Source organism: Taudactylus pleione, unplaced genomic scaffold, assembly GCF_031769625.1.
Source record: "Taudactylus pleione unplaced genomic scaffold, aTauple2 ptg000360l, whole genome shotgun sequence".
NCBI lineage: Eukaryota > Metazoa > Chordata > Amphibia > Anura > Myobatrachidae > Taudactylus > Taudactylus pleione.
In genome coordinates, this window is record NW_028284761.1 from 4,010,001 (window position 1) to 4,026,457 (window position 16,457).

The 16,457-nt window shown below is 36.6% G+C and overlaps 1 protein-coding gene across 1 annotated transcript in view; it reads left to right on the forward strand.

Annotated features, from left to right (window-relative positions):
* CSMD3 (CUB and Sushi multiple domains 3) overlaps window positions 1-16,457 on the forward strand; it is a 1,208,248-nt gene that overhangs the window by 475,925 nt on the left and 715,866 nt on the right. The gene's annotated exons all lie outside the window — the stretch shown is intronic.

Genomic DNA, 16,457 nt, shown 5'->3' on the forward strand with positions numbered 1-16,457 from the left:
GAATAAGGTTCATGTATTGCTTTAATTAGACTATATAATGAATGTAAGTATTAAAAGCAGAACAGAAATACCCCATACTATACATTTTAATGTAATTGTTGGCCCTGTGATTAAACCTTTTTTTTCTAATTCAGTGTTAAGTAATACAAAGAATAACTAAATCTATTTTTTTAACTTGCTTCTCAAAGATATGACCAATGTTAAAAAATAACTAAACAGTTAATTGTAATGATTTTAATAAATTTTACTTAGTTATGTTCAGTTCCCAAAAATGGTATCATATTGGCTAGCCGGCTCTCATGTGTTTTGGATAGCCAATAAGATAAATAAGATAAATCCGAACTGATCTGAACTTGTGCTGAATGAGTGAAAAGAACCGAGTCAAAACCAAACTGCTCTTCTCTAGTTATTTATGTTTTCAAACCCAATAAGTGGATACCCAATATTAAGTTTTGAACTTTTTATGTAGTCACTCAACACATTTATTTTATTAGAAATAATCCTGTAATACAGCAAATTTTAGCAACATATTTTACATTTCATTAGAGTTAAACGTTCAATATTCATTTTCAGTAACATTTTTATTTTGAAAAATAAAATCTCACTGTTTTTAGAATAAATGAAATGACATAGAGCTGTGTAAAAGATTTTAGAAATCCAATATGTAATTCTGGTAATAAGACCGAGCAAATGGTCTTTTATTTGTAAAGTTTCTTCATGGTGTTTTTTTGAGATTTTAGTGGGTTACAGATAGTTAGATTTCCCATTATATTTTACTGTCTGTGTGTCACTAAAAGGGAGGCTTTCCTTACATGTCAGAGATCATTGTGACACTTGCTATGGCTGAATAAGCAACACACAGAATCCGTGTAGCAGAAATGGAAAGACTGTTTTTAATGAAAGTTTAGCATATTTTGCCTAAGGAAAGTCATTAGCAGTTAACAGAATGTGTATAACTCTGCTAGACATATTGTACGCTTACAGTTAGCATGAAAAGCACTGAAAAGATTTTTGTAATAGTCAGTGAATTTTAAATATTTTAAGCCTAAATCCATGCACAGAGGACAGCAACTTCTAGAAAGGGAAAATATGTAAATATGTAACACTTGGCAATTTAGATTTATTGTTTGTCTGCATGACAGAGAGGGATTCAGCAGGTGTCCCTCTTGAGATCGCATTGCATTTTTGCAATCTACAGTGTTTCCTTCAGGTTATAGGACTCAAATGAAAATGTTGGCATCTATATGAATCTTTTCTGATAATAAACTACCTGATTAGCATTGCTGAGTGACTGTGCTTCTTTTCTAAATTTGCTCAACTATAGAAAATATATATAGACTAATTGAAAGTACAGATTTCTAAAGTTATCCTAGTTGACTTTATAGAATCTGAAGATAAGTCAGATTTGAATGTCTCTCATTTGCGGAGTGCCTATTACTGTATGTACATACTCTGGGAAACCACATTTTTGGGTAATACAGCGTTGTACACATTTCAAGTACATATTTGTCACATAGGCAGTATTCCATGAAGCATGCTAATGGTATTTTGTGAAGCATTCTAATGGTATTCACTGAAACATGCTGATGGTATTCAGTGAGGCATGCTGATGGTATTGACTGAGCCTCTTTTCAGAGTTGGGCGGCAGTGTAACTATGCCTATAGAGCTAGTACTAGTGATGATGATGGCGGATATCAAAACCAGGTCTGCAATTAAGGATTGACCAGGATGGCACTCGCCAGCAGAGCTAGTCAAGAGGGGCACCCCCTGGTTGAACCGGCCAACACCTTGGGGGGTCATCTACTAAAGCTTTATTATTACTCATTATATTGAGCTTAATTTGTTCTGAAAAACAGTGTCTAGATTCTTCAGAATTACAGGGAGAGAGCAGAGCATCCCATGACTAGTGCTGGGCTGCAGCCTCTGTATCTTATTGGGCAGGTCCGGTGTCTGTACCCAGACAAAACATCACAGGGAGGTCAGGCTCTGACAATGATGACAGAAGGGACATTGGCACTAATGATTTTGAAGTGAGGAGCCTGCTGCTTGTTATCTGAGACCTTGTCACTGATAGAATTGGACAGTGGGCACCTTGAGCTGTGTCTTGTCACCACAGTCGGGGTGAGCATACTAATGGACCTTTTGCGCAGGGATTGTTAGTATAGAGATACACATATCATTGTAACTATAACCGCAGAACATCAGTCAGTGGGAGTATTAAATGGCACAATATCTGCTTTCCATGGTGGAGGGAGCACGACAAGGTCATCTAGGGATGTGACTACTATTTAAAGATCCTGTCTCCCTTTAAAGCAAATACTGTGCATAGGACTGCTTGTTGTAGCTGCCTTCATGTTGCTTGGAGATGATGGACTCCACTAGGTAATGCCCCCTCCATATTGATTCTGTTTAAAGTGATGCCCCCCTTTCTACACTCTATCTTAGGCCATGCCCTCCTTACATTCTCTATAATTTATGCAGAAAAAAAGAAAATGCAGGTGCACACTCTAAGCACTAAGAACACTGATAATCAAAACTATTATAATAAACAGTACATTTTGTTGGAGTATAAATATGGTTTCTTAGCACATGTTTGGCCAAAATTGCATGCTCACCTTCCATGTCACAGTGAGCCTCATCAGGTAGGTCCTTAATATCTCTCATACTGACACATTTTATCACTTTATCAAGGACTTATCTATAATAGTGCCCATTTCAATGTGTAGTTTCAAATGCAAGGACCCATGCCAATTAACAACACCTAAGGGCAGGTGGAAATGGTTCTAGTAGACAGAAGGTGTCTCTACCTTCATGTGTACTTAATATACACAAATACAGAGGAAATGGGAGGCCAGACTGCGCCTCCTAATTTGGAAAATAATAAGAGGTGCTACCATGCTGAGACTTAAAGTGCTATGCAGAAAAAAGAAAATGCAAGTGTAGACTCTAAGCACTAAGAATATTGATAATCAAAACAATTATAATAAACTCTACTATTATCATGGAGTATATTCTCTATAATTTACCCCATATTTACATATATTCTGCAAGGCCTCATATCTTGTCCCTCAGTCCCCCTCCCTCTTCTCCCCTTTATGCTTCTAGCCTTTTTCACCTCTCCTGCTGTCCCAATTTCCTACCCTTGTGACACTCTTACTGCACAGTCTCATCCTCCTCAGTTTCCCCCAAGGACCACCAAGTCCATTGTCCTACTGCCCTCTCATGTATCTTACTCATCCTTCTACATTTTAAGTATTTATTAACAGGATCTTCAATAATATGCCCTATACAGTATGGATGGCCAAGTTACAAGCAAATATTGTTACATAGATGATCAGGGGGTGTCCAGCCCTTTACATTGCCAGGGGCAGCCGGAACACTAGGTACAGCCCCGATCAATCCATACATATGCAGAGTGGTGTAATTACAGGTGATTTGCATGCAAATCTGCATCAGCGCCTCTCTGAGTAGGTTAATGTCCCTTATACTGTTAGGATATTTTTGAGTTTTGTTGTGAAATTTGATGTTTTATTAATGGAAGATATGAGTAAGCATATTGAGTACTATTGATTTTAGACTATATTAGTCAGAATTTGAATAATAATAATAATAATAATAATAATAATAATAATTATAATAATAATAATAATCAGCTAAAACAACATCTAAATTCTACAGGTACAAGTAAGCCTTGTAAGACAACTTACATACTCCATGCAGCTCAGTGCAGTTTGCAGAACTGTTCTATGGCATTTGAATTCAGAGAAGCTGATTGCAGTTAGAAAGTTATTCTGGATCTGGCATGTTTATGGACTAGCATTGTGCTGGGTCAACGTCAGCACACTCTCTGCCTCCTTCGTCACATTCTCCTCCCTCTTCCTCCAGCTCTCCACCCTCCATCCATCCCACTCCCAACCCCATTACATCCCATTACTTCTACTTACCCACATCTATTCTTGGCTCTTCTTCTCTCCTGACACACACATGCATGTTAGTTCTGATGTGCACGTGCACACATCTTTGATTAGGTCATAAATGCATCAACGTACATGCATTGTACTACATATATATATATATATATATATATATATATATATATATATTTTTTTTTTATATATATTTATATATGAAATCAGTGAATTTATGTAGCACCATTAAGTGTGGTATAAGAAAGAGGAGGGCACCCCCCCCCCCACTTCAACGGGGTGTCAGCTCAATCCAATAGAATGCAAGCCATGGTTAACAACTTTAAATCTAAATATCAACAATATAATCAGATCAGAGCACCAAAAAGTGCCATATATGTATAATTAAAGTGCTTATGCAAACAGTAGTGCAAACAATTAATATAGTGAACAAAATCTATGTGACTTCAGAAATATATAATATAGCAAGAGCACTGATGTATGTAAATATATAAATACATTTTATTTTTTACATACATCAGTGCTCTTGCTATATTATATATTTCTGAAGTCATATAGAATTTGTTCACTATATTAAATGTTTGTATTACTGTTTGCACAAGCACTTTAATTATATGTATATGGCACTTTTTGGCGCTCTGATCTGATTATATTGTTGATATTTTAGATTTAAAGTTGTTAACCACGGCTTGCATTCTATTGGATTGAGCTGACACCCCATTGAAGTGTGGGGGGGTGCCCTCCTCTTTTTTATACCACACTTAATGGCGCTACATAAATTCACTGATTTCATATATAAATATATAAAAAAATATATATATATAAATATATATATATATATATGTAGTACAATGCATGTACGTTGATGCATTTATGACCTAATCAAAGATGTGTGCACGTGCACATCAGAACTAACATGCATGTGTGTGTCAGGAGAGAAGAAGAGCCAAGAATATAATCAGATCATAGCACTTTTAGGTGCTATGATCTGATTATATTGTGTATATATATATATATATATATATATATTTACAGCACATGGGTGTTCGGTACTCCCTTAACAACATTACAGTGTCACGTGCCTCACAGACAATAATTTATAAATACCCTTCTTGGTGTGGCACTCCAGGCAAGAAATAAATGTTTTCAATCCAGGAGCATAAGGTGAAACAACATTTCAATGCGTTGATTCACCTTATGCTGCTGGATTGAGAACTTTTATTTCTTGCCTGGAGTGCCACACCAAGAGGGGTATATGTATACCCTTCAATATATATATATATATATATATATATACAGGATCATCAAAAAATAACCTAGACATAAAGACATAACTATGTCTTTCACAAATATTTTTTTTGTTATATTTTTATATAGCTAATATATATTTATATATTCATCAGATTTTTTTTTCTTTATTAAACTTTTTAATCTACATATTGTATATCATATGTGTGACAGCAATTATATGGTTTGAAGAGTAAAATAGAACATATCTGGCTACATTTGCATAGAATACTAAACAAAATAGTTAATGTTAAAATATGATGAATGAATTGAGATTGCTGACTTACTCTGCAATTACCAATTAACTTTAGACTGAAATAATTTATAAAATAGGCCAATGTAGCAGGAGTTTATATCCAAAGAACAGATATTTAGAAATATAATTCCAGGTATATTTAAATTGTGTGTGTATCTATATAATTTATTTACTAATGAAATATGTAAAAGAAAATTATGCCTTCCAATTTGTAACTTTTCTTACTAAAATGTATCTTTCAAGTTATTGGCCTTGTTAAAGTAAAAAAAAGTAGAATAGCAGTAGATTGTTTGATTAAATATGTGATTGTATTATGTCTTAGTAATTAAATCACTCCATTATAGAACTTAATTGCTGTTTAAAAAATTTAACTGAAACTTTTAAATTTGCTTGGACAAGTAATATAATTATTTTTTTTAACATACAAAATAAATATATATTTTTTGTGATAAGGTTTAACTTACAAATAGACACACAATTTTCTCTATTAGTTCTAAATTTCTCATTATAGAATATATGATCCAAATAGCATTATTTATAGATAATACAATATATAAATATAAAATTTTCTTTTTATTTAGATTGTACAAAACACTTAGTGATACATTTTAAAAGCTGGAGAAATTGCCGGCTTTTATTACGGTAGAAATGAGTATTCCAGATTAGGCTTTGATATAATAAGCTTTCTTTATAATGCAAGTTCTCTTGACTAAAAGTACAGGAGTGAGATGCATCCCAGTACACAATAAGTATAAGTGCACACAAGCCTTTTATATACTCATAGAATTCTTTCAGCTAAAACACTCTCTGCAGTTCAAAACATTATTTTTTCTTTTTTTTTGTTTGCTCTCATTTTCTAATTCTCACTACATTCAAGGGAAGGAGCTCAGGTAATGTTCAGTATAATGCTTAAAAACACAGCAGCAAATGCCCTAGCCTCAAAAATTATTCTTATCCTTTTCGCTATCATTTATAAAAATTCCATGATGTTACTGATGACATCACATAGCATATATCAGCCATTATTGCTTTATTGATGTCACAAAAAATCCATTATGTTAATACCAATTGCATGAGCAATAACAGATAACGATAATTTGTATATGAATATATTTTACTACTTGGATGTTTCTTTATTGTTTAAAACTAAATATTCGCCTATCTAGCCAATAGGAAGAATTACAATTTTAGGTTTCAGGGATGCCATGTATCTCCCTTGCCATGTCCATAAATGATTTTAGGTTTTAAAAGTAGAAGTATTAAGAAATGTATAATCAACACATTTTGCCAACCTCTGCTGGTTCCCAATTTCTAGTTACTGTCACAAATACAGTATTTGTCCTCGTGTATGATTATTATTTTGTAAAGAAACTTACTAACCTACTTATATTCTCCCAGTTTCACTCAGTCTTCCAACACCACTGTCTTTTTGTCACTTTCACCTCCCCTTCTGCCCACCTACTTCATAGCCCGTCACTTTTCCAAATGCTATAAACTTCAGCCAGCTTCTTCTCTGCCTTCCACTACACCCTTATTTCATTCTCTCCCATTTCCAAGGAAAAAAAGCTCTGCATCCTCAGCCCTATTCTTTCTTAACTAATTTTCTTCCTCTCTACCAGAGCATGCCAACATCTCACTTGGCTTTCTCTCCTCACTCTCTTCTTGAGTCTCTGAAATCAAGTTTCTGTCCCCAACAATTTTTTGATACTGTCCACATAACAATTATCAGTTAAGTTACAGCAGAGTCTAAGGATCACTTGCAATAGATGTATCAATATCCTTCTTTTTATTCTAGTCTTCTCTTGTTGACATTTATGATCACCCTCTTCCCTGCCCAACCTGCACTCTATTGACCTTCATGGTTCAACTCCTAGTTCACTTCCTTAATATCCAATAATTGCTTCTGCATCTCTACTTCCGACACCTACTCAGGTTCACTCTCATTGTCATTAGAGTAAATTATCTTGAGCTCCCAACTATGTTTGAGCTGCTTTCAATTTTGTTGACTAATCTACTGAACATCTAGAATTCAAAAATACACATAAACTTTTGTAAAGATATGAGTTTACAAATAAATATGGTAATATGAACAAGTAAGATATAAAATATGTGTTGATAAATTATAAGATAATAAAGAATAGGGTAATGTAAAATGTGACATTTGCACCAGACTGAAATACAACATATGATGAAATAGTGTCTAAAAACAACTTAAAGCTATGATAAAAAACCTTAAAGCTTTAAAAAAATATACACCTGCAGTGATTGCAAACACAAAGACTTCAATACTTAAATCGTAGCAACATGTTTAAAGCTCTTTCTGTGTAAAAATGTGTGTATTGAGATGATCCCTGGGACTGACAAGGAGGCACATTCACGTAAAGCAGTTAGTGAAAACTTGCCCTACCTTTCCCTAGTCAGGGTGGTTCTGCCTTCAGCCTTTTGCCTTGCAGTGTTTGCACTGGGTGAAACAGCAGCGCACTGTTCCCATGGATCTGCCATGTAGTTCTTCTGTGCTGGGATCTGTAATTAATCTCCCGGCTGTTCGAAGGAGCTGCCGCACCTCATGTGCCGGGGTTCATGCTCCCAGTGTAGCGGGGTGATATCAGTCGGGGGTTGTTCACTCCAACGTGTGTCATCATCAACATTACTTTTTCATTGTCAGTTGGGCTCCACAGGACTCTGTTCTCAGCTCTCTGTTTTAGTCACTGTATACATTTCTCTTGATAAAGTAGTTCTGTCACTCTACCTGCAGTACCACCTCTACACTGTTGAAACCCAAATCTACCTCATCTCCCCTGGCATCTTCTGTGGCCTTCTGTCTATCAGCTAATTCACATGAATATCCCAGTGCTATCAACATGTCCATAACTGAACTTTACTTCTTCCTTTCTCCTAGTGTCGTCATTTCCCCACCATCAACAACACCACATTTTCCTTATTCTTGTACTGTCTTTGTGTCAATCATGACCCTCTTTGATTTACTCCTCAAATTCAGTCTCTTTTTCAAACTGGGTCCTACATGACCCTCAACAAAACCATCTGTATGTTAAATCTCAAACATTATCTAGAAATATTTGGCTCTATGTACTCTTAACTCTGCTTTTGACTTGTGCTTCTCATCCTTCCGTATTACCCCCTTTCACTCCTGCTGTGATCTGCTACTAACCCTCTATATAATCCCACCCATAACTGAATAGATTCTATCCCAGTCATCAAATATTGTTTTTTAAAAACTGTATTAGAGCCAGCCGTACTCCTGTATACTCATCACAGTTGTACATCGTTGCCACTGTCCCAACCTCCTCTGAATTGTATTCTGCCCTTTTCCCACTAGATTTTTAGCCCTCTCATGAGCAGTGTCCTCTCTAACCTATGTTTTTACACCTGATTTTTTTTATCTATTATTTATTTATTTATGCAGGTCCTTATCTATAATAATATGAATAGAAAATTTAGCAGAGTATTACAATAATAATATGAATAGTAATAATATGCCATTAGACAGCTCAAAGTTGATTATTGTATTTACAAATGGAGCTTTATCATGAAGATCAAATAACATAAGCAAATTACAATAAAGGTTATGGCAAGTCAGCAATCAGCAGAATGATATAAGTATATCTCTAAAATTTTAAATGCCCCCAAAGCACTTTTAAATCCATTATAAATAGATGCAGGAACTCTAGTAAAACTGTGAATTTGTGTGGAACAAACCACTCTCCAAATGTTATGCTACCAATAAGCCAATGGCAACTCTGACCAAAGTATTGTCTTTCATAGCAAAGATGGAATAAACTGTAAATGGGATAAGAATAGCTAAGGCAAATTACAAATCCATATATTGAATGGCTGCAACAAGAGATTTACTTCTCAACACAACTCACATAAAATATGTCTAGAATTTACCAGAAACTAAAAGACCCTAATACGAAGTGGACAAAGATTATTTGGTATGGGAGCAAGACTGAACTTTTCGGCCTCAGCATTAATTACAGGTCTAGTACTGATCTTATATGAATAATGCTAACCCTACAACAAAGAATGAATGTGAAATCATAATGTTATAGGAATGTAACTCTGTTTTAGGTACTAAAACACTTACTATACAGTAGGAGTAAATGAATGGACAAAGCTATAGATAAATAATTGAGAAAAATCTGTTGCAGTTTGAAAGCTATAGGCCTTGGGAAATGTTTATCTTCTAGCCTGTCAGTGACCCCAGCATACAGCAAGTGATACATTGAAATGGCTTAAATACTAAAAAACAAATATTTGTTCAATAATGACCAAGTCAATGCCATCTTGATCATATAAAGAGTATGCAAAATTGTTTGAAAATTGCTGTTCAAAAATGATTTACTTCCAACCTGATAGAATTTGAGCAATACAGCAAAAAATATTGGGAAAAAATTGCACTTTCCAGATGTTGAAGATTTATCAATCTCAAATGTCTATATGCAGTTAGAGGTATTTTAGTTTTTTTTTAAAAAGACACAAGTACTTATGTAACCAATTACAGGTTTATTTGTAACTCACTAAGTAAATAATTTGAGTTGCTTCCTTCATCTAATATTACGTTGATCAAGATGATCAATGAATAAAGTTTCCCTGAGTGAATTAATTTTGATTAATACATGTGAGCTATTATATTCCAAAGGGGGCTCCTTTACCGATCATTTAATTTGCACCCATCTGCTTTAAAAAATAAATAAATAAACTGATAAGTTCTGAGGCCATATTACACTTGCTCGACAAATAAAATAAAAAGCACAATTTCTGTGTTGTCTCTCTATGAATGTAGTTTTGCATCATGTTATCAATATTGTGTCCTTGTAAACTACATGAGAAGTGCACCCGCCATGGATTTCATGTCTTGAAACAGAATTATAATAACTATAACCACACATAAGATGGTTTTTCAGTATAATGGCACACAAAACCCAAGACTCCTGCCAATTATACAAAATGTAGTAAAAATTTATGAAAAGTACAATTTTAAAATAACCTGTAATTGAACAAATGATCCTCCAACTAAACCAATGTTTAAAATAAAAAAAATATATATATAAATAAACACAACATTGAATTCAGTATTACAAGACCTTACCTTAATATTTTTTATTTTTAAAATCATACTAATCAAAGCCACTCTAAATTATGACAGGTCAAAAAGGATTAGAAATTTGTACATCAAATTAGAGCCAAACATCTCAAAGCGGCCCTAGCTGGATGAGTAGTAAAAATGCGATTAATTATCTCTGTGATCTCACTCGATAATGCAAAATACACATTTTCAATTCAGGACATGAGACAGCTGCAGAACTATTCAGACTCAGGGACAATGCAGATTTACAATTATAGGGAATCTGCGAGTATGCAGAACCCATTCTGCGAATTTGCAGGATAGGTCCTGTGTGATTACACGCAGCCCATTCTAAAGCCTCTGCCTGATTGATAGCATTCCCAGACAAGGGGGTGTGTCTGCCCCATATTGCGGGAGTGGCTGAGGCTTACTCAGCTGCCCGACAGAAACCTACGGTCATGATGGTGATCCCATCCTGTGACCTCGGTCACAGTGCTGTGATCGCAAATGCAGCAGGGGGTGTCATATCCAGCAACAAGTGTATCTGGTTGACACTTACCTAACAAATGGCAAATCTGGCACATAATTAAAATCTTGTATTATTGTTTCATATTTTTTTATTTAAACCTTTTAATTTTATTGCTTTCCAGTTTACTTAAATGCCCTTGAACTCATGGCTCTAGGGAGGGCTGTGCAAGTGGTGCTGTCGATCAGGGTGCAGGACCCTAAGGGCTGCACCCTTGCTGTCAGGATGCCAGCGGCCAGGTTGCTGGACATCAGTATACTGATGCTGGAATTCTGATGCCCATAAGAATGCCGATGCTGGGATCCTGAAGGGATCAAGTTACCGACATCAGCATCCTGACCGCCGGCATCTCGAAGGTAAGTATGTGGGTTAGGGTTAGGCCAGGGATGATGGGGTTAGGTTTAGGGACCTGCTGTGGTGGGTTAGGGTTAGCCACTGATTGGGGAGGGTTAGGCTGCAGGAATTTGGGGTTAGGGTTAGGCACCACTGGAGGGGGAGGATAGAATTAGGCACTGCCCGAGGATCTTTAGATTTAAGGTGTGGGAAGGGAAGGGTTAGGTTTAGGAACCACTGGGGGCAGGTTAGGGCTAGGAACCACTGGGGGAGGATAGGTTTGGGATCTACTGGAAGAGGGTTAGGGGTGGAGAGGGGGAGGGGGAGGGTTAGCCTACTTACCGGCCCCTGTTGGGATCTTTCACATCAGGATGCCACTGTCGGTCTTCTGACCACTGACATCCCCACCACTGGTCAATCATACTGATTACTGCCCCACCGCTCTTGCATCTGTCTAGAAGGGTGTCTGGAACAGCACACTGCAGCCAGTAGCACTGCTTCAGTACTGCTCGGAAAGTCCTGCAGTGTGGGTAGAGCCACCTGGAGTGTCCATGCAGCTTTCCACTTTCTCCTGATGGATGCTCCCTCATTACGTGTTTAGAGGGTGTGGCTGGCATAGGGTGGCAGTGAGCCCTGCACCAGCATTGCTAGCACTTTTTGTCCACCTACCTATCTTCCGCTGCAATACTAATCCCTACCTATTGGTTCCTGTTGTTTTACTAGAGTTAATAATTCCAAAAGTAAGATGCCTGAAGTTCATGGACGTTTATGTAAAAATATAGCTTTCAGTGCTACTAGTGTAAAACAGGGTAAGCAGCTACCTATATTCCTAGGATATTAAATAATGGGTGGGGGCTGTAAGTGATACAGGTGGGATGAGAGGAGAGCAAATTTTACCAGAGAGATAGAGTTGATAAAATAGAAAGGAGGAAAAAGTAGAATTACTAGCTGAAAACAAAATAAAGTAACTAAAAATACAAAATACTGTAATACTGAAAACATAGCTGTGAATACCAGAAAAATGTAATCGTTTAAGATAAATGAAAATAAAAATATTATTTAAAAGGAAAGAGAAAAATAAGCAAGATATATTGGGGTACAAATGGTAAGACTACTGTGGAATGGGGGTACAGCAGACCAACTGGAATAACATAGACACAGAAACAGAAAATATCAAATAATTAAAGCTCTTTCATGGAATAAGTGTTGGAAAGCAGTGAGTACATGGCTCAGTAAGTTAAAATAACCTTCCCCTAAGTTGTCCCTAGTGCAGCAGTGACCACATCTTGCTGAAAGTGCTCCTTTTGCCGCACCTCTCTGTTGTTGCAGTAATCAGCAGTCTTCAGTAATTCTGGAAGCGGCTTCAGTAGGGTTGTGTGGCATGCTGATATTTTGATGACTGACTGCTTCATTTGAAGAATCCAACATGTTTTACCAAGATGACTTTGCTTCCAGTGGGCCTCAGTGTGCATCCCCTAATTTTGAGATCAGTACTCCACTTTAAAAGTATAGGACTTATGGCCAAAAAGGTAGATACTGTAGTTACCTGTGTGGGCAAACACTAACCACAAGACCTGTTCCTGAAGGAGGTATGCTGCCATGACAAAACAGCATAGAACTAGATACCAGATTTTGGTTACGATACCCAGAAAAGGTACTGAGTTAGGGCCCCATATGCTTCACGGTTTGTAAAATATAAAAACAAATAAATAAATAAATAAATACATATAGGTTAGATTACCCTAGAATAGTCATAGCACACTGGACTCTAGGGAGAAACCTAGACTGCATAAAAATTGAACTGGCTATGCTAGATACTCCATGATGATTCCAGGGAGCCATCTATAGGATGAACAAATAAATAAAACAATAAATATTTGCTTTCCTGAGAATCATTTTAAACTTTCAAAAATATATTTGAAAAACAAATAGTAGGTTTTGACTTCCTTTTAAAGCAAAAACTGAGATCGTACCATGTATTCAAATTCTCCATATGAAAATAATTTATTTTAATATCCTATCAAGTAAAATATGGTGGCAATTTTACCCATAGGATCTAGTGGATATGGCATCACACTGCACATTACCAGTAACGTTAAGCTATTTGAAGAAGTAGAAATTATAGCAATGGTCGCCGAGTGGTTTTCTCCTGATGGTGAATCATGCAGGTGAAGTGCTCTATTTTGATATACATAGCTCTCAATACCCCTGAGTACTGCAAGCACACTCTATGTTAGAACTAGAAGTATTTATGAGTCTGCTGTTATAGATCCTCATGCTCAGAATTTACAATAGGGAATGAGAACATAAAACAGAGCTATTTTGTGTCTGCATTATAAGCAACAGACTATATCCATTCCTCATGGAATAAAAAACCTCAGCATGCAATTTTTGCAATGGTATAATTGGAAAAAAAGGATGATCAAAACAAAGAGAGAAAACTTACATGAAGCTCTTCAGAATTGGAGATAAACCAGTAAATTCCAACATTATATACTGAATATTTAAGCACAAAATATTATCATTATTATTATTATTATTATGTTTACATTTTTCCCCAGCACTATAAAACATATTTTGATTTATTTTTAGACTTTTTTGGAAAATTATCGAACAATCCTTCTGACAAGCAGTAAGATCCAGCAACCCTAAGATATAGCAACCCTGATTGCTGCTTATACTAGAGTATTTATATATTGGTGGCTGGCTCATGTCAGGCAGTAAATAATGTACTGTGATTAGATAGACTCTCCAACTTCAGAAAGTGGACCCAAGTAGTTAAAAAATATAGTAAAGAAAGATTTGTTAAGCATGTAAAAAATTATTATACGTAAACCTAGTGATGGAGCTTATAACGTAACCCATTTGGTACATTGAGGGACTGACATACATGCCTAGGTAGCACTCCTGGTGCTGGGTGGGGGTCAAAGGGTAGTGGACTAAACTGTGCCCACTTGCTATGATATCTTCCTGACATGACCTGGTATGGTGTGCGGTTGGGATAATAGCCTATCTATCCTTCAGTAATGCTGTTTGACTAAATGTACAACCTCCTAGTGTGACTGGAACCCAGGGGCAAGTCTATCTGCAGTCCTTACTATGAAGAATCACAATTATACCCCCACCCTTCACAATACTAAATCAGTCCAATTTCTTGTCATGGGGCCAAGAGAGTTTTAAAGTTATTCCTAGCCCAAGAAATATTAATTATAACCATGTAGATAGAAATTAATTTATGGTGGCCTACCCATTGCACTTGTAGTTGGGGCTTGTGGTCCTTTCATATTGTTCTAGGTCAACAAAATCCATTAGGTGAATACATGTCTATGGTTGTAATGTAATCATGGTTAATAATATATTTTCTGAGACAAAACCATTAGTACACATAAATCTTTGTTTTGTGGGTTACTCTTCTTAATGATTATATAAAATAATAAATGTGGTTAAAAGAAGTCTCAGTTAAAGATCTGGATAATCAAATTTAATATAATGGAGTAACATTTGTAATCTGTAGTAATCCTAAAGTATATAGAATTATGATAATATATATATAACAACTAATATAAGCACTGACATTTTAATTATTCTGCTGAATAGAGTTTATACTAGTGAATGAGCAGTTACCATTTGTGGTACTCTAACCCATGTGAAACTAACATTTAAGAGAGACAAAACTTATATGTGTAAGAGGGTAGTAGCAATATTTCTGGTGGGTGACACAGTGAGAAGCATGCATACTGTATCTATGATGCCCCTACTGAGGATAACAAAAGTGTTTCTATAGATTAGGCACTTTCATTAGATTAATAAATTAAATAACAATTAATAAAGTACTTAGGGCCTGATTCAGTACAGATCTCAATTACGATTGCAGCTGCGATTACGTATAGAATGCAGCAGCAAAAATATGCTAATGCTTGCCAAAGCTGAGCCGGCATAAAGACGCCCACTTCTGTTTCTCACATCCATCCAATGCCACTCGTAAGGTGCCCATATACAGTGCGATATGCACCTTGCAACATGACGAGGGATCCGACGGCCGACATATCAGGCGGTCCCTACTCATGGTGCGATCGGGTGCCAGCACCCTCCTCCTCCACCCGCATAACGCTGCATTGGATCATACATCGCATCCCTTGATCAAATGAAGCTGCAGTAAGATATGGTGGTGCGATGTACGATCCCACGGGAGCGCGCTCTGTCCGATATCATGCCCATACACATTACGATATAGCAGCGATATCGTACCAATCCATTGGATCAGCTGCTATATCGCACCATGTATGGGCACCTTTAGGCATAAACATCAGTACCCTCGATGCACATCGACCACTTATGCAGCATTTACAGCAGGTCTGACCTGCCGCAGATACTGCAGGTCTCCTCGTATGCAATCACAGTGGCTTATTTATGCAGGCTCAGGAAACAGTGTTCAAATGGACAGGCCCATCTGCTTTTTTCCGACCACTCTCCCGTCGCCACCCCCAAATGCTCACAGCCTGTCACTCACTCTGCGATGGGTTCCTCTGTGTGTCCATAATCGCAATGAGATCGTCGCACACACGCAGTGCAGCTAATATGCATGCGCGATGGCAAACAATCATTCGATCTGTGTCCGTTGTTGCACTTGTAATCGGTACTGAATTAGGCCCTTAGTGCATTGTGGTGTTGAGTATTGTTTTGGCATGGCTGAACCTTGGTTGATCAATGTGTATTTAGTGGCACTACCTATCTAGACATTCAAATTTCTTGGTGCCTTCACATTTTCAGTGTCAGAAAAGGATCATGGCCTGCTATAAAATGTGTGTATACTCACTCAAAATGAGTTTTATTATTGGCCAATCATAGGCTTGGTTTGGATGGATCTGGATGTGGTTTGTGCAGACCAAGGGTGTGGACTTTTTTCATGATTTTCCAAAAAGCAGTGTAGGTACTGAGTTTGAAGAGACTTGAGCCCTTTCTAGATTTTGCTATGAAGTCAAATAATTTCTAGTTACAGTAGCGTCCTGGTTAGAGAATTTTAGTTCCTAATCAATGTTACT